This window comes from Pelodiscus sinensis, chromosome 15, assembly GCF_052426305.1.
Source record: "Pelodiscus sinensis isolate ZL-2025 chromosome 15, ASM5242630v1, whole genome shotgun sequence".
Classification (NCBI taxonomy): domain Eukaryota; kingdom Metazoa; phylum Chordata; order Testudines; family Trionychidae; genus Pelodiscus; species Pelodiscus sinensis.
In genome coordinates, this window is record NC_143066.1 from 3,787,936 (window position 1) to 3,806,093 (window position 18,158).

At 65.6% G+C, this 18,158-nt stretch overlaps 1 protein-coding gene across 1 annotated transcript in view; it reads left to right on the forward strand.

Annotated features, from left to right (window-relative positions):
• Window positions 1-9,583: 9,583 nt before the first annotated feature.
• ABCA3 (ATP binding cassette subfamily A member 3) overlaps window positions 9,584-18,158 on the forward strand; it is a 71,084-nt gene continuing 62,509 nt past the window's right edge. The window contains exon 1 of the mRNA XM_075899035.2: window positions 9,584-9,722. The gene's annotated coding sequence lies outside the window, so the exon portion shown is untranslated. The remainder of the gene's footprint in view (window positions 9,723-18,158) is intronic.

The window sequence follows — 18,158 nt, forward strand, 5'->3', positions numbered from 1 at the left end:
CTCATTCAGGGCTTCATCTCAGAGTCCGCGCCATGCCCTGTCCTGGGGTCTGCAATTCACCCTGCACTGCGCCGTCCAAGGCACCGCCGCCTTCCCAGTCCATCAGTCTCTGGTCTGCCTGGCTTGAGCTCCAGCAAGAAACTGCCAAGCCCTGGCCCAGCAGCATCTTTATACCAGCTTGCTGGTCCCTGATTGGCTGCAGCGGAAGCAGACACTCCAGCGTGCCAGAAGGACTTCTCCTTGGCTCTTTTCCCTGGGACAGGGTGTGGCAAGACCACAAGCCTCCAGCAGGGGGCCTCGGGCCTAGTCCACCCCATGACACCCCCAAAGCTCAAAGAGAGCGGGGATGGAAGCAGGGGATGCTGCAAAGCAATGAGGAGTTGAGCACTCGCCTCCCACTCCCAGTGCACTTGTTTTTTCTACTGCGTAGTAATGTAGCTCTTAGCCACTGTGTCTGTTCTCCAGCTCAGGTTTGCTGGAGGACCAGGGAGCTGCCCCTCCAGTTCTTGTTCTTCTTATGGTGAAACCTGGCAGGAACAGCCAATCTCTCTTCCACCCTTGCTGCAAGCAAGGTCCATTCCGCTAGGTCAGGGCTGTGCAGAGCAAGTCTCCTGCCTACACAGGGGTGACACTGAGCTATATTAGCTCACCCCTCTGTTAGTGATCTCCAAATGTTGCCAACTTGTTAGAGTGCTTAATTCTGGGCTGGGTCAGGGATGCGATCCCTGACACACAGCGCGTGCTCTGCTAACCGTCATCTGCTCCTGGAGCAGGGTCGTTATGGTGAACGGGTGCCCCCTTCTGGGGTCTGCCTCCTTCCCCTCCTCTCAAGGGCTGCGGGCTGTGCAGCACACAGCGGCAGAGTGAAACTTCCAACAGTCAAGTCAGCTCCATTCTGCAGTCATGGAAATGTAGAAGCTGGAGGTGGAGCTGACCTGTCCCATGACCTAGTCCATCCCTGGGGTTCATGTTCTGCTCCAGACTGTACCATAAAACTATGGTACGCCCGCATCTTGAATACTGTGTACAGATGTGGTCTCCTCACCTCAAAAAAGATATTTTGGCCTTGGAAAGGATTCAGAAAAGGGCAACTAAAATGATTAGGGGGTTGGAACGGATCCCATATGAGGAGAGGTTAAAGAGACTGGGACTTTTCAGTTTAGAAAAGAGAAGACTGAGGGGGGATATGATAGAGGTCTATAAAATCATGAGTGGTGTGGAGAGGGCGGATAAAGAAAAGTTATTTATTAGTTCCCATAATAGAAGAACTAGAGGACACCAAATGAAATTAATGGGTAGCAGGTTTAAAACCAATAAAAGAAAGTTCTTCTTCACCCAGCGTGTAGTCAACCTGTGGAACTCCTTGCCAGAGGAGGCTGTGAAAGCTAGGACTATAACAGAGTTTAAAGAGAAGCTAGATAATTACATGGAGGTTAGGTCCATAAAAGGCTATTAGCCAGGGGATAGAATTGGTGTCCCTGGCCTCAGTTTGTCAGAGGCTGGAGAGGGATGGCAGGAGACAAATCGCTTGATCATTGTCTTTGGTCCACCCTCTCTGGGGCACTTGGTGCTGGCCACTGTCGGCAGACAGGATACTGGGCTAGATGGACCTTTGGTCTGACCCAGTACGGCCGTTCTTATGTTGTTATGTTACTGCGCACTGAAGCACCAGCCATATGGGAAACAACAAGAAGAGTAGGTGAAAGGTTTCCTCGTGCAGGACAATTATGTAGGAGGCAGGAAGGGGAGAAGAGATGCCACCATGCAGGAGACAGTGCACGTGAGAGCCTGTAGTCCACAGCCTTTTCTGCATCCCTGTCTCAAAAAAACTCATTTCTCCATCCACAAGCGGCATGAAACCTTGCACAGCTGTCTCCTAGGCTTCAGCCGTTCAGCTGGCAGTCAGCTGTGAATGTGACAGTCTCTAAATCAGAGTTGGGATTTCCATCCCCCTGCAGAGCAACACAGACACTGAACCAGCTCAGTTCTGGGAGGATAGTTATAAGGCTTCAGCACCCAGGAACACAGTCCCACCCCCATAGACAGGCTCAGTTAATCCCACTTAAACACAACCCACCCCAGCTGTTGGAATCCATGTCCCCTGCCTAGTGAGTGCCATTTAGTTGAAGGCGCATCCCTCCTTTGGGGTAGGCCAGGTACATTTCTGCTGCCCTCAGTTCACACAACAAGGATGACAACCCTTTATTATTCCTGCCCCAATAACAAGGAGACTGGGATCCAAGACCAGCCAAAAGTGGTCATCTTGGTGAGCAATCCCATCATGCTGAGCACCTAGGCAGGGTGGGTGTGCCCATACAAATGAGATCAGCTCCTGACTGTCCACTTCCACAACTCACCACTAGATGTCAGGGGAGAGCTCATTCAGAATCTGCCGACATGCACGCCCCTGTCCGGGGTAGCTATCCTGACCTAATCCCTTGTGTAGAGGGCTTCTCCCGGTGACAGCCACGCAGGGAAGTGGACAGGAGCATCTCCACTGAGTGCTACATGGTGCACCTGCACCGGCTGGCAGAAGATGGCACATTCTCAGCTTTGTGCTCTGCAGAGTCCCAGCTGGTTTTGTTCAGCTCTAAGTGCCTTGTTCCGGGGTGGAGACGCTCCAGGAGGAAGGGGGCTGCCCTTTGCAGATCCCCAGCTGGGTCTGTATCTCTGATCACCCAGTTCCAGGGTGGTGACCTCGGAGTGCAATGCCTGGTGCTGATCCTCACTGGGTTTGCGCATCTCTGAGCCCATTGCTCCCTGGGAGGCGACACAGCCAGGTGGCTTTGTGCTAAGGCTGTCACGGTTCTTGGTTCCTCTTCCAGGAGGAGAGGCAGCAGTGGGCGTTGCAGCAGGCTAGTAGGAAGAGGGGAGAGCAGCAGAGATGCGGCTGCATGGCATTGTTCAGGACTGTATCCTGAGGCTGGCTTATCCCACAGGGCTTTGTCTACATGGGGATACGGTGCCAGTGCAAGCTCAGGTGTGAATCTAAACTGCTGTCACGTGATATGACTCCACATGTGGACACACTTTCTCCGGCATTCGCGTGGCTTCTTCCGGTTTAGCTCATGGTGCTTTGGAAAAGGTTTAAACCAAACCGAAAGCCACTGATATTCTGTAATAAACACATCCTCTTGCGGATTGATACTGGTAAAACGTTCCCATGTGGACAAGCCCTTAGAGGCCAGTGGCTTTCCATGGGCCTTCAATGCCAATCTGACCCCTTAAGAAGGCTGAGCCCCAGAGTATCTGAAAGGCTGCAAGACCTTTGTGAGCTAGAGCACTGTGGAGGGTTAAAATGCTTCAGTGGCAGTGTTGTCAATTCTGGTGGGCTGTATTCCTGGCAGTTTCATCACATGACATCATCTTTAATGAAAGATTCATCTTTAATTCTTGGCGACTCCCCGCCAATCCTTGTGGGTTGTCATCCCTACTGAACAGGCACTGTAGCCGAGCGGGGTTCGGGGTGTTGCGTGGCACCCAGAGCACAGGGCGCTTTTATAATCTAGAGAATGAATCCAAGAAGGCAAGTGGGAACAGTTCTCTTGGTAAAAAGGAGCTGTTATCCTCCCCACTTTCTCCACTTACTGTACTGTTGCCGTCTTCACGTAAAGCTTTTCTTCCGTGCTTGCCAGATATTCTGCCACTGATCTCCTGTACACAGCACGTACAAGCAATAGGTTCAGGGTACCCTGGAATAATCATTGCACATTCTTATTGCAGCAGGAGACACACAATTACTTTCTAGCAAACACCATCAGGAGGTAGTGATAGAAATGTAGCTGTGTTTACCTCCCCCCCCATCGCCCTTCTGTTCTGAAATTTGATTTGTTTTTTTCATGTGTGTTCATTTTTTTAATTGTATCCTTCAGTATATATGGTTGTGACAATTTTCTTCCACTATTTGATCTGAGGAAGTGGGTCTGGCCCACGAAAGCTCATCACCTAATAAACCATCTTGTTAGTCTTTAAAGTGCTACATAGTCCTGTTTTTTGCATCAGGAGGTAGTCATCAGAAAAGGATTCTTATACTAAGAGGCTGTTGCTCTAATGTCAGACAACAGGCGAGAGGGTCCCCTACGGTAGCTTCAGCACAGCTGTTACAATGAACCCTTACTGCACCGTACCCGTGTTGAATAAAACCAAACCCTCCAGCACCTCTGTGCCAGTGCTTCCCGGAGCTTCCCCTCGCTGTGTAAGAGCCGCCCTTGCAGAGCGACTGGAGGCCATGTGCGCTAGTAGTGCTGAGAAAAATGAAGAACTTCTTCCTTTGGCATCTGCATGTTTCAAGCAGGGTCTCAGCATCATCTTCCACTGAGAAAGCGTCACCCCGTCTCCGTTACGGCATCTCTTCTTTTTGATGCTGTGGGAGTTTGTGCGTGGGCTCCGGCAGCTGGGTGCAAATTCCTTTTAAGACACAAATGATCATTTTAAAACTAAAATCTCTTCATGGAAAAATCTCTTGAAAGCTCAAATCAGTCTCAGAGCTGGGCTGAGGCAGCAGTGCTTCCCACCTAGTTTGTTAGGGAGTGTCCATAGATACGTTCTTGTAATCCTTCCTCATAGGAATGACCCCACAGCCTGAGGGCAGCGAGTGGACGTAATGCAGACTCGTGGCCCATGTACATACTATGAGAGTCACCCAAGTGCAGCACCCAAAACAGAAGCTCTCAGGTCCGCGGTCCAAGCAATAAGCTGTTGTTTCTAGCGCAGGCAGATCTGAGAGACGTGAGCCATCCTAGGACCTGAGGGAAGGTGTGGGACCTAGATCTAGGTGGCAGATTCATGCCCCTGAAATCAAAGGAGTGCAGAAGTCTAATGGCACAGACAGAAGGGCAGGGGCAGGGCCTGAGTTGAGTTTTTAGCAGAGATCAAGGGCAGGGAGGTGGGAGTTGTTAGACCCATGACAAGACGATGAATTGATTCATGTTCAAGAAGAAATTGAGTCTTCTCAGCTGTGGCTCTTTAGGGGGCTCCCTCCCCCAGGGAGAGTATTGTACTGGCCAAGGGGAATTCAGAGCTTAGAGACTCCAGGATGGCACTTAAGAAAGACACACCAAGACCCTCTCGCACTGGAGCTGATATAGCCACAGCTTCTTTGCAGGAAAATCTCCCTGTGGTAAAGAGGCGAGTCGCAGAGTCGAGCTGAGGGGTTTGCTGGGAGAATCTTTGGGCTTGAACTACCCCAACGGCATTATGCCGCCATCAAGTGGAGCACAGGGCTGAACCAGAGCCCCATGGTTTATCCAGCGTCTATTCTATCCTTTGACTCCTGGCCAAACTGGGCCCCCATTGACACTCTGGGCAACCCCTGGATTGGTCTTGGCTGCATATACAGTTTCCAAAGTGCAGTAAAAAAGCAACCATCTTCTATCAAATGAACCCAGCTCACTCGCTCTCCCTCAAGGCTTGTGTCCTCCATCCCCACCCCACTGAATTTTTAAGTAGCCAGGTCATATTTTTCCTCCAGTCTTTAAAGCCCCCTTATCCATTAGGATGTCAGCTCTCCTTTTCACCCTGGTTTTCTCCTGTTCCTTTCCTCTCCTGCACTCGTCTCCTTCCCCCACGTTGGCTGAGGGAGGCAGGATGCCAGTGGGCAGTGGAATGGGCAGCATGGTAGAATGGGCAGTGCGTAGTCACTGCAGAGTCCAGCGTGATTCATTGCAGGAGAGCTCTGACAGAAGAGTCTGGAGAACCCTGGGTCTGGACGTACCAGCCCTGTTTGTAGAACCCTCCCACTTTCGACTTGCAGCCACTTTAAGGAACTGTCCCTTGATACTTGTTCTGCCAGCCAAATTGCTTTCCTCCTCTGCACCCTCGTGAGCTCTCCGAAGGGTAACTGATACAACCCTGCCCCGGCCAGTCTCAGCGCTGCTTCTGGCTGTCCTTGCCCTGAGGCGTGAACCTTGGGGCGGGACAGAGCACCCCCACGCCCTCGTGCACATGCACAAGACCAGCCAGGATGGGGCTGGAACGGCCCTGGTGCACAAGCCTAGGGCCAGGCAGCGTGACTGGCACAGCTGAGCTGACTGGCAGGTGTCTGCATGGGGCAGGGCAGCAGGGCTCCAGTGGGTAAAAGAGGAAAATTCCCTCTCCAAGAACTGACATCTACTGGGACAGGGCAAAACTGCTCTGAAAACAAAGTAGGGCCCATGGCTCTCACAGCAGCCACCCGACCGCTGCCCGGCTGGCTAAAGGCCTGCAGCGTGCACCACTCACTGCTTGCTGGAGCCTTCGCTCTGCCCAGGGCCCTGCAGGGTGCAGTTCGCATGGACTTTAGCTTCGTTCAGCCCTCCCAAAATCCAGCTTGCCCAGTGCTGCCCTGGGGGAAGAGAAGGCTCCCGGGTCTCTGAGCTGGGCGAACCCAGTGGCTCTGCCAGGGCTGGAGGGGCCATGGGGATGGGGGCTGTGTCAGGACCCAGGGGCTCTGCCAGGGCTGGAGGGGCCATGGGGATGGGGGGCTGTCAGGACCCAGGGGCTCTGCCAGGGCTGGAGGGGCCATGGGGATGGGGGCTGTGTCAGGACCCAGGGGCTCTGCCAGGGCTGGAGGGGCCATGGGGATGGGGGCTGTGTCAGGACCCAGGGGCTCTGCCAGGGCTGGAGGGGCCATGGGGATGGGGGCTGTGTCAGGACCCAGGGGCTCTGCCAGGGCTGGAGGGGCCATGGGGATGGGGGCTGTGTCAGGACCCAGGGGCTCTGCCAGGGCTGGAGGGGCCATGGGGATGGGGGCTGTGTCAGGACCCAGGGGCTCTGCCAGGGCTGGAGGGGCCATGGGGATGGGGGCTGTCAGGACCCAGGGGCTCTGCCAGGGCTGGAGGGGCCATGGGGATGGGGGCTGTCAGGACCCAGGGGCTCTGCCAGGGCTGGAGGGGCCATGGGGATGGGGGCTGTCAGGACCCAGGGGCTCTGCCAGGGCTGGAGGGGCCATGGGGATGGGGGCTGTGTCAGGACCCAGGGGCTCTGCCAGGGCTGGAGGGGCCATGGGGATGGGGGCTGTGTCAGGACCCAGGGGCTCTGCCAGGGCTGGAGGGGCCATGGGGATGGGGGCTGTGTCAGGACCCAGGGGCTCTGCCAGGGCTGGAGGGGCCATGGGGATGGGGGCTGTGTCAGGACCCAGGGGCTCTGCCAGGGCTGGAGGGGCCATGGGGATGGGGGCTGTGTCAGGACCCAGGGGATCTGCCAGGGCTGGAGGGGCCATGGGGATGGGGGCTGTGTCAGGACCCAGGGGCTCTGCCAGGGCTGGAGGGGCCATGGGGATGGGGGCTGTGTCAGGACCCAGGGGCTCTGCCAGGGCTGGAGGGGCCATGGGGATGGGGGCTGTGTCAGGACCCAGGGGCTCTGCCAGGGCTGGAGGGGCCATGGGGATGGGGGCTGTCAGGACCCAGGGGCTCTGCCAGGGCTGGAGGGGCCATGGGGATGGGGGCTGTGTCAGGACCCAGGGGCTCTGCCAGGGCTGGAGGGGCCATGGGGATGGGGGCTGTGTCAGGACCCAGGGGCTCTGCCAGGGCTGGAGGTGCCATGGGGATGGGGGCTGTGTCAGGACCCAGGGGCTCTGCCAGGGCTGGAGGGGCCATGGGGATGGGGGGCTGTGTCAGGACCCAGGGGCTCTGCCAGGGCTGGAGGGGCCATGGGGATGGGGGCTGTCAGGACCCAGGGGCTCTGCCAGGGCTGGAGGGGCCATGGGGATGGGGGCTGTGTCAGGACCCAGGGGCTCTGCCAGGGCTGGAGGGGCCATGGGGATGGGGGCTGTGTCAGGACCCAGGGGCTCTGCCAGGGCTGGAGGTGCCATGGGGATGGGGGCTGTGTCAGGACCCAGGGGCTCTGCCAGGGCTGGAGGGGCCATGGGGATGGGGGCTGTCAGGACCCAGGGGCTCTGCCAGGGCTGGAGGGGCCATGGGGATGGGGGCTGTGTCAGGACCCAGGGGCTCTGCCAGGGCTGGAGGGGCCATGGGGATGGGGGCTGTGTCAGGACCCAGGGGCTCTGCCAGGGCTGGAGGGGCCATGGGGATGGGGGGCTGTGTCAGGACCCAGGGGCTCTGCCAGGGCTGGAGGGGCCATGGGGATGGGGGCTGTGTCAGGACCCAGGGGCTCTGCCAGGGCTGGAGGGGCCATGGGGATGGGGGGCTGTGTCAGGACCCAGGGGCTCTGCCAGGGCTGGAGGGGCCATGGGGATGGGGGCTGTGTCAGGACCCAGGGGCTCTGCCAGGGCTGGAGGGGCCATGGGGATGGGGGCTGTCAGGACCCAGGGGCTCTGCCAGGGCTGGAGGGGCCATGGGGACGGGGGCTGTGTCAGGACCCAGGGGCTCTGCCAGGGCTGGAGGGGCCATGGGGACGGGGGCTGTGTCAGGACCCAGGGGCTCTGCCAGGGCTGGAGGGGCCATGGGGATGGGGGCTGTGTCAGGACCCAGGGGCTCTGCCAGGGCTGGAGGGGCCATGGGGATGGGGGCTGTGTCAGGACCCAGGGGCTCTGCCAGGGCTGGAGGGGCCATGGGGACGGGGGCTGTGTCAGGACCCAGGGGCTCTGCCAGGGCTGGAGGGGCCATGGGGATGGGGGCTGTGTCAGGACCCAGGGGCTCTGCCAGGGCTGGAGGGGCCATGGGGATGGGGGCTGTGTCAGGACCCAGGGGCTCTGCCAGGGCTGGAGGGGCCATGGGGATGGGGGCTGTGTCAGGACCCAGGGGCTCTGCCAGGGCTGGAGGGGCCATGGGGATGGGGGCTGTGTCAGGACCCAGGGGCTCTGCCAGGGCTGGAGGGGCCATGGGGATGGGGGCTGTGTCAGGACCCAGGGGCTCTGCCAGGGCTGGAGGGGCCATGGGGATGGGGGCTGTGTCAGGACCCAGGGGCTCTGCCAGGGCTGCAGGGGCCATGGGGATGGGGGGCTGTGTCAGGACCCAGGGGCTCTGCCAGGGCTGGAGGGGCCATGAGGATGGGGGGCTGTGTCAGGACCCAGGGGCTCTGCCAGGGCTGGAGGGGCCATGGGGATGGGGGCTGTGTCAGGACCCAGGGGCTCTGCCAGGGCTGGAGGTGCCATGGGGATGGGGGCTGTGTCAGGACCCAGGGGCTCTGCCAGGGCTGGAGGGGCCATGGGGATGGGGGCTGTCAGGACCCAGGGGCTCTGCCAGGGCTGGAGGGGCCATGGGGATGGGGGGCTGTGTCAGGACCCAGGGGCTCTGCCAGGGCTGGAGGGGCCATGGGGATGGGGGCTGTGTCAGGACCCAGGGGCTCTGCCAGGGCTGGAGGGGCCATGGGGATGGGGGGCTGTGTCAGGACCCAGGGGCTCTGCCAGGGCTGGAGGGGCCATGGGGATGGGGGCTGTGTCAGGACCCAGGGGCTCTGCCAGGGCTGGAGGGGCCATGGGGATGGGGGCTGTCAGGACCCAGGGGCTCTGCCAGGGCTGGAGGGGCCATGGGGATGGGGGCTGTCAGGACCCAGGGGCTCTGCCCCCACTGCTGTGTCCGGGGAGCCGGGAGTCCCTGCGGCCCGCGGGCCGCTCGGACACAGGCCCGGCCCGCGGGCCGCAGGGGGCGGGGCCAGGCCGGGGAGTCGGGATCACGGCAGGGGGCGCTCGACCCCCTCGCAGCGCCACCTCCCCTGGTCACGTGACGAGATCGGGTCACGTGAGGCGGCGCCGGGATCAGCTGGCCGCCGAGCAGCCTCCCCCGCAGCCGGCGCAGGGCCCGGGCAGAGCCGGGATGGCAGCGGGGCGGCGCTGAGCGGGGCCGGTAAGAGCCCCCCCCCCGCCCCGAGAGAATCCCGGACCCCCCCCCTCGAGAGATTCCCTGGCCCCCCCCGCCCGCCCCAGAGATTCCCGGACCCCCCCCCAGAGATTCCTGGGCCCCTCCCAGCCCCGAGAGATTCCCGGCCCCCCCCCCCCCCGAGAGATTCCCGGCCCCCCCCCCCGAGAGATTCCCGGCCCCCCCCCAGAGATTCCCGGCCCCCCCCCCGCCCCGAGAGAATCCCCGGCCCCCCCCCAGAGATTCCCGGCCCCCCCCAGAGCCCCCGAGAGATTCCCGGGCACCCCCCAGAGCCCCCGAGAGATTCCCGGCCCCCCCCAGAGCCCCCGAGAGATTCCCGGGCCCCCTCCCGGCCCTCGAGAGATTCCCGGCCCCCCCGAGCGATTCCCGAGCCCCCCCGCAGCGCCCGGAGAGATTCCCCGGCCCCCCTCGGTCCCCCAGAGCCCCGAGAGATTCCCGGGCACCCCCCAGAGCCCCCGAGAGATTCCTGCCCCCCCAGGATCCCCCCACAGCCCGCAAGAGATTCCTGGGCCCCCCCGGCTCCCCCCGCTGTGCCCCGAGAGATTCCTGGGCCCCCCAGGACCCCCCGGCCCCCGCCCCACTCACTGGGGGGCCCTGCCACACCCCAAGAGATTCCCGGCCCCTCCCAAGGGTCCCCCACAGCCCCCGAGAGAGTCCCACCCCCCAGAGTCCCTCCTGGGTCCCCGCCCCGCTCGCTGGGGGGCCCCCCGCACCCCGAGAGATTCCCGGGGCCCCTTCCCCGGCCCCCCCAGCTGCTGCTGGATTCCTGGGGCCCCTTCCACAGCCCCCCCCCCAGCCGCCGTGGGATTCCCGGGGCCCCTTCCACGCCCCCCCCCCTCCGAGGCCCTCCACAACCCCTGCGGGATTCCCGGGCCCCTTCCCAGACTCCCCCAGGGACCCCTCCCCACCAGCCCCCGGGGGACTCTCCCCACCCTCAACAGCTCTTGCGGGATTTCCGTGCTCCCCCCCCCTTCCACCGGGGACTCTCCCACAGCCCCTGCGAGATTCTTGGGGTCCCCTTCCATCATCCCCAGGGCGGGGGGGGGGGGAGACTCCCAGGTCCTCTTCCATCAGCCCCTGCTCCTGTATTGCCGCCTCCTCTCCTCCCCCCCCCAGCTCTGGGAACTTACCCTCCTCCCCTGGGGGGCCTGGCTTCCATCTCACACCTCCCCCCAACTACTCCCAGTGTCACCCCAGGGAGACTTCGCTCCTCCGGCCCCAAGATCCTTTGCCTCACCCCTTTTCCCAGCCTCAGACCCCTTCCCCTTTTCCTCTGAGACTCCTGCCTACCCCCATGCCTGCCCCCAAACCCCACCCCCGCCCCCGAGGGGAGAAGCCCTGAGTCTGAGGTGCTCTGCCCCGTCCTGCTCCCCCCTCAGCAGCAGGGCCCTTCCAGCTCTCCCACGCTGCCTTGGCCCAGAGGAGGGGCCTATGCTCGGAGAGCAGCTGAATGCAGGCTCCAGTCAGGACCTGAAGGGAGGGACTTGCGCCTGCAGGTGCACGGCCTACTTTGTGGCTGCAGTCACCTGGCGCGGAGGCCCCCTTGGCTAGTGGGGCGTGCAGAGCTGTGAGCAGCCCCAGTGGGGGCTGGGTGGGCGCTTTGGAGAGCAACACGAAGCTTGTGGTGTGTGAGGGTCGTGGCTGGGGAGCGGGGGGCAGGGCGTGGGTTCATGCCGGTGGGTCCTCGCGCTCTGTGCCGGGCGCTGCGGTGGCAGTGGGTTCATGCCGGTGAGTCCTGGCGCTCTGTGCCGGGCGCAGTGGTGGCAGTGGGCCCTGGCGCTCTGTGCCGGGCGCAGTGGTGGCAGTGGGCCCTGGCGCTCTGTGCCGGGCGCAGTGGTGGCAGTGGGCCCTGGCGCTCTGTGCCGGGCGCGGTGGTGGCAGTGGGCCCTGGCGCTCTGTGCCGGGCGCGGTGGTGGCAGTGGGCCCTGGCGCTCTGTGCCGGGCGCGGTGGTGGCAGTGGGCCCTGGCGCTCTGTGCCGGGCGCGGTGGTGGCAGTGGGCCCTGGCGCTCTGTGCCGGGCGCGGTGGTGGCAGTGGGCCCTGGCGCTCTGTGCCGGGCGCGGTGGTGGCAGTGGGCCCTCGCGCTCTGTGCCGGGCGCGGTGGTGGCAGTGGGTTCATGCCGGTGGGTCCTGGCGCTCTGTGCTGGGCGCGGTGGTGGCAGTGGGTTCATGCCGGTGGGTCCTCGCGCTCTGTGCCGGGCGCGGCGGTGGCAGTGGGCCCTGGCGCTCTGTGCCGGGCGCGGCGGTGGCAGTGGGCCCTGGCGCTCTGTGCCGGGCGCGGCGGTGGCAGTGGGCCCTGGCGCTCTGTGCCGGGCGCGGCGGTGGCAGTGGGCCCTCGCGCTCTGTGCCGGGCGCAGCGGTGGCAGTGGGTCCTCGCGCTCTGTGCCGGGCGCAGCGGTGGCAGTGGGCCCTCGCGCTCTGTGCCGGGCGCAGTGGTGGCAGTGGGTCCTGGCGCTCTGTGCCGGGCGCAGTGGTGGCAGTGGGCCCTGGCGCTCTGTGCCGGGCGCAGTGGTGGCAGTGGGCCCTTGCGTTCTGTGCCGGGCGCAGTGGTGGCAGTGGGTCCTGGCGCTCTGTGCCGGGCGCAGTGGTGGCAGTGGGCCCTCGCGCTCTGTGCCGGGCGCAGTGGTGGCAGTGGGTCCTGGCGCTCTGTGCCGGGCGCAGTGGTGGCAGTGGGTCCTGGCGCTCTGTGCCGGGCGCAGCGGTGGCAGTGGGCCCTCGCGCTCTGTGCCGGGCGCAGCGGTGGCAGTGGGCCCTCGCGCTCTGTGCCGGGCGCAGCGGTGGCAGTGGGCCCTCGCGCTCTGTGCCGGGCGCAGCGGTGGCAGTGGGCCCTCGCGCTCTGTGCCGGGCGCAGCGGTGGCAGTGGGCCCTGGCGCTCTGTGCCGGGCGCAGCGGTGGCAGTGGGCCCTGGCGCTCTGTGCCGGGCGCAGCGGTGGCAGTGGGTCCTCGCGCTCTGTGCCGGGCGCGGTGGTGGCAGTGGGTTCATGCCGGTGGGTCCTCGCGCTCTGTGCCGGGCACAGCGGTGGCAGTGGGCCCTCGCGCTCTGTGCCGGGCACAGTGGTGGCAGTGGGCCCTCGCGCTCTGTGCCGGGCGCAGCGGTGGCAGTGGGTTCATGCCGGTGGGTCCTCGCGCTCTGTGCCGGGCGCAGTGGTGGCAGTGGGCCCTGGCGCTCTGTGCCGGGCGCAGCGGTGGCAGAGGGCCCTCCCGCTCTGTGCCGGGCGCAGCGGTGGCAGTGGGCCCTCGCGCTCTGTGCCAGGAACAGTGGTGGCAGTGGGCCCTCGCGCTCTGTGCCGGGCGCAGTGGTGGCAGTGGGCCCTCGCGCTCTGTGCCGGGCGCAGCAGTGGCAGTGGGCCCTGGCGCTCTGTGCCGGGCGCAGCGGTGGCAGTGGGCCCTGGCGCTCTGTGCCGGGCGCAGCGGTGGCAGTGGGCCCTCGCGCTCTGTGCCGGGCGCAGCAGTGGCAGTGGGCCCTCGCGCTCTGTGCCGGGCGCAGCAGTGGCAGTGGGCCCTCGCCCTCTGTGCCGGGCGCAGTGGTGGCAGAGGGCCCTCGCGCTCTGTGCCGGGCGCGGTGGTGGCAGTGGGCCCTCGCGCTCTGTGCCGGGCGCAGTGGTGGCAGAGGGCCCTCGCGCTCTGTGCCGGGCGCGGCGGTGGCAGTGGGTCCTGGCGCTCTGTGCCGGGCGCGGTGGTGGCAGTGGGTCCTCGCGCTCTGTGCCGGGCGCGGTGGTGGCAGTGGGTCCTCGCGCTCTGTGCCGGGCGCAGTGGTGGCAGAGGGCCCTCGCGCTCTGTGCCGGGCGCTGCGGTGGCAGTGGGTCCTCGCGCTCTGTGCCGGGCGCGGTGGTGGCAGTGGGTCCTCGCGCTCTGTGCCGGGCGCGGTGGTGGCAGTGGGTCCTCGCGCTCTGTGCCGGGCGCGGTGGTGGCAGTGGGTCCTGGCGCTCTGTGCCGGGCGCGGTGGTGGCAGTGGGTTCATGCCGGTGGGTCCTGGCGCTCTGTGCCGGGCGCGGTGGTGGCAGTGGGTTCATGCCGGTGGGTCCTGGCGCTCTGTGCCGGGCGCGGTGGTGGCAGTGGGCCCTCGCGCTCTGTGCCGGGCGCGGTGGTGGCAGTGGGCCCTCGCGCTCTGTGCCGGGCGCGGTGGTGGCAGTGGGCCCTCGCGCTCTGTGCCGGGCGCAGCGGTGGCAGTGGGTCCTCGCGCTCTGTGCCGGGCGCGGTGGTGGCAGTGGGCCCTCGCGCTCTGTGCCGGGCGCGGTGGTGGCAGTGGGCCCTCGCGCTCTGTGCCGGGCGCGGCGGTGGCAGTGGGCCCTCGCGCTCTGTGCCGGGCGCGGTGGTGGCAGTGGGTCCTGGCGCTCTGTGCCGGGCGCGGTGGTGGCAGTGGGTCCTGGCGCTCTGTGCCGGGCGCAGCGGTGGCAGTGGGTCCTGGCGCTCTGTGCCGGGCGCAGTGGTGGCAGTGGGTCCTGGCGCTCTGTGCCGGGCGCGGTGGTGGCAGTGGGTCCTCGCGCTCTGTGCCGGGCGCAGCGGTGGCAGTGGGTCCTCGCGCTCTGTGCCGGGCGTGGCGGTGGCAGTGGGTCCTGGCGCTCTGTGCCGGGCGCGGCGGTGGCAGTGGGCCCTGGCGCTCTGTGCCGGGCGCGGTGGTGGCAGTGGGTTCATGCCGGTGGGTCCTCGCGCTCTGTGCCGGGCGCAGCGGTGGCAGTGGGCCCTCGCGCTCTGTGCCGGGCACAGTGGTGGCAGTGGGCCCTCGCGCTCTGTGCCGGGCGCAGCGGTGGCAGTGGGTTCATGCCGGTGGGTCCTCGCGCTCTGTGCCGGGCGCAGTGGTGGCAGTGGGCCCTGGCGCTCTGTGCCGGGCGCAGCGGTGGCAGAGGGCCCTCCCGCTCTGTGCCGGGCGCAGCGGTGGCAGTGGGCCCTCGCGCTCTGTGCCAGGAACAGTGGTGGCAGTGGGCCCTCGCGCTCTGTGCCGGGCGCAGTGGTGGCAGTGGGCCCTCGCGCTCTGTGCCGGGCGCAGCAGTGGCAGTGGGCCCTGGCGCTCTGTGCCGGGCGCAGCGGTGGCAGTGGGCCCTGGCGCTCTGTGCCGGGCGCAGCGGTGGCAGTGGGCCCTCGCGCTCTGTGCCGGGCGCAGCAGTGGCAGTGGGCCCTCGCGCTCTGTGCCGGGCGCAGCAGTGGCAGTGGGCCCTCGCCCTCTGTGCCGGGCGCAGTGGTGGCAGTGGGCCCTCGCGCTCTGTGCCGGGCGCGGTGGTGGCAGTGGGCCCTCGCGCTCTGTGCCGGGCGCAGTGGTGGCAGAGGGCCCTCGCGCTCTGTGCCGGGCGCGGCGGTGGCAGTGGGTCCTGGCGCTCTGTGCCGGGCGCGGTGGTGGCAGTGGGTCCTCGCGCTCTGTGCCGGGCGCGGTGGTGGCAGTGGGTCCTCGCGCTCTGTGCCGGGCGCTGCGGTGGCAGTGGGTCCTCGCGCTCTGTGCCGGGCGCGGTGGTGGCAGTGGGTCCTCGCGCTCTGTGCCGGGCGCGGTGGTGGCAGTGGGTCCTCGCGCTCTGTGCCGGGCGCGGTGGTGGCAGTGGGTCCTGGCGCTCTGTGCCGGGCGCGGTGGTGGCAGTGGGTTCATGCCGGTGGGTCCTGGCGCTCTGTGCCGGGCGCGGTGGTGGCAGTGGGTTCATGCCGGTGGGTCCTGGCGCTCTGTGCCGGGCGCGGTGGTGGCAGTGGGCCCTCGCGCTCTGTGCCGGGCGCGGTGGTGGCAGTGGGCCCTCGCGCTCTGTGCCGGGCGCGGTGGTGGCAGTGGGCCCTCGCGCTCTGTGCCGGGCGCAGCGGTGGCAGTGGGTCCTCGCGCTCTGTGCCGGGCGCGGTGGTGGCAGTGGGCCCTCGCGCTCTGTGCCGGGCGCGGTGGTGGCAGTGGGCCCTCGCGCTCTGTGCCGGGCGCGGCGGTGGCAGTGGGCCCTCGCGCTCTGTGCCGGGCGCAGCGGTGGCAGTGGGCCCTCGCGCTCTGTGCCGGGCGCGGTGGTGGCAGTGGGTCCTGGCGCTCTGTGCCGGGCGCGGTGGTGGCAGTGGGTCCTGGCGCTCTGTGCCGGGCGCGGTGGTGGCAGTGGGTCCTGGCGCTCTGTGCCGGGCGCAGCGGTGGCAGTGGGTCCTCGCGCTCTGTGCCGGGCGCAGTGGTGGCAGTGGGTCCTAGCGCTCTGTGCCGGGCGCGGTGGTGGCAGTGGGTCCTCGCGCTCTGTGCCGGGCGCAGCGGTGGCAGTGGGTCCTCGCGCTCTGTGCCGGGCGTGGCGGTGGCAGTGGGTCCTGGCGCTCTGTGCCGGGCGCGGCGGTGGCAGTGGGCCCTGGCGCTCTGTGCCGGGCGCAGCGGTGGCAGTGGGCCCTCGCGCTCTGTGCCGGGCGTGGCGGTGGCAGTGGGTCCTGGCGCTCTGTGCCGGGCGCGGCGGTGGCAGTGGGTCCTCGCGCTCTGTGCCGGGCGCGGTGGTGGCAGTGGGTCCTGGCGCTCTGTGCCGGGCGCGGTGGTGGCTGTGGGTCCTCGCGCTCTGTGCCGGGCGCGGTGGTGGCTGTGGGTCCTCGCGCTCTGTGCCGGGCGCAGCGGTGGCAGTGGGTCCTCGCGCTCTGTGCCGGGCGCAGCGGTGGCAGTGGGCCCTCGCGCTCTGTGCCGGGCGCGGCGGTGGCAGTGGGTCCTGGCGCTCTGTGCCGGGCGCGGCGGTGGCAGTGGGTCCTCGTGCTCTGTGCCGGGCGCAGCGGTGGCAGTGGGTCCTCGCGCTCTGTGCCGGGCGCAGCGGTGGCAGTGGGTCCTGGCGCTCTGTGCCGGGCGCGGTGGTGGCTGTGGGTCCTCGCGCTCTGTGCCGGGCGCGGTGGTGGCTGTGGGTCCTCGCGCTCTGTGCCGGGCGCGGCGGTGGCAGTGGGTCCTCGCGCTCTGTGCCGGGCGCAGCGGTGGCAGTGCCGCTCACTGCGCAGGGCTTGCTCTGCAGCGATGGTCTCTACGCGCTCGCGCAGCGGGGGGCAGCCCGTTGTGCTTTTGTGTGCGGCCCGCAAGACATTTCCTTTGCTGCTGCCCAGGCGCAGGGTCACTAGATTCTGCTAGTTCCTTCCATGCAGGTTTTTTTTCCTACTGGTGTTGCTTGAGTGACAGGTGTGTGAAGCCAGGGCCCGTGAGGGGGGGTGGGTGCTGACTGCCCCCCGCGCTGACTGGGAAAGCCAGGCACCCCCTCTGCACCTGGTCAGAGTGCTGCGAGGGTCCATACCCACCCCCCCCCCCGGCACGTTCTAGGCATGTGGGGGGGTTTTGCGCTTATCTCAGGCGACTGTCTTGGTTATGACAATCGTATGGCCCACTCAGCTGGAGAGCCGCTCCCTGGCCGCGGTTGCCCATTGGCTGCTAGGGGGCAGTCCTCTTTTCATGGCCCCTTTGGTCCCTGGAGGTCTCTTGTATGTTGGACGCCAGATTGATATCTGAGTGGCCTCCAGAGCAGCTCTCGGGGGTGGGGGTGACTTGACCATGGATTGCCCCCTGCTGTGCCCTGTGTCTGCCCTCCTGCCGCAGCAGGCTCGCTGGGAACAGCTTGGGTAGGCAGGGGGCAGAGAGAAGAATCTGAGCGTGGGACTGGGTGGGTGAGGGGGTCTCTAAGCCAGGATGGCCAGGCTGCTTTCTCCCTTTCTTGACTCTCCACCAGTCCTCCTCATTGTCCTGCTACAAACACCAGGATTTAGTGTTAGCAGTGGGGACAAGGTTTTGTGACTGACAGAATAGCTGTCCAATGGGGTGCCTGCCCGTGTCTGACTTTCCAGCTTTCGGCTCTGAACAGGAAGTGATGAGCGGCCTGAAAAAGACCCAAGGGAGTTGGTTGCTGTGGCTTTGTCCTTCTCTTCGAAGCACACTTCAGTGAGCCCAGCGCAGTAGAGGGGGCAGCTGAGCCCGCGATGGAGTTGGGATTCCCTGGTGCTCTGTGCAAGGGGAGAGGGGCTTTCTGGTTCCCCGTTCCAGCCGCTGGCCTCCGACCCCATTAGCAGTGGCCTGCCCTTGATTTCCCTTGTGGGAAGCTGGTTGGGGCTGAACGCTGGGGCTGTGGAGGCTGGAAGACGCGCTGTTGTTGTAAGCCTCCGGCATGGGCGGCTTGGGCGGGACCGCAGCATTCCTGTCCTGTGTGTGGTAAGGAGCTTGTGATGACAACACGGTTCTTGCCAAAGCAGAGTGGACGTGCAGCTTTTCCTGCACTCCTTGGTGCTTAGAGGAGGGTCTGGCGCTGGCGTGGCAAGAAGTGTGCAGGGCTACGTTTGGCTCGGTCCCAGCTGGGAACCATCCCTCGTGATGCACGAGGGGGGAAGGCGAGAGGGAACGCGATGTGTCGGGAACAGAGGCCGTCACCTGAACAGAGTGGGTACAAAGACATGCTAGCCCTTGGGAGAGTCTTGAAATGGCATTCTCAGGTCCTGGCCTCGTGACACCATCAGAGCGGCC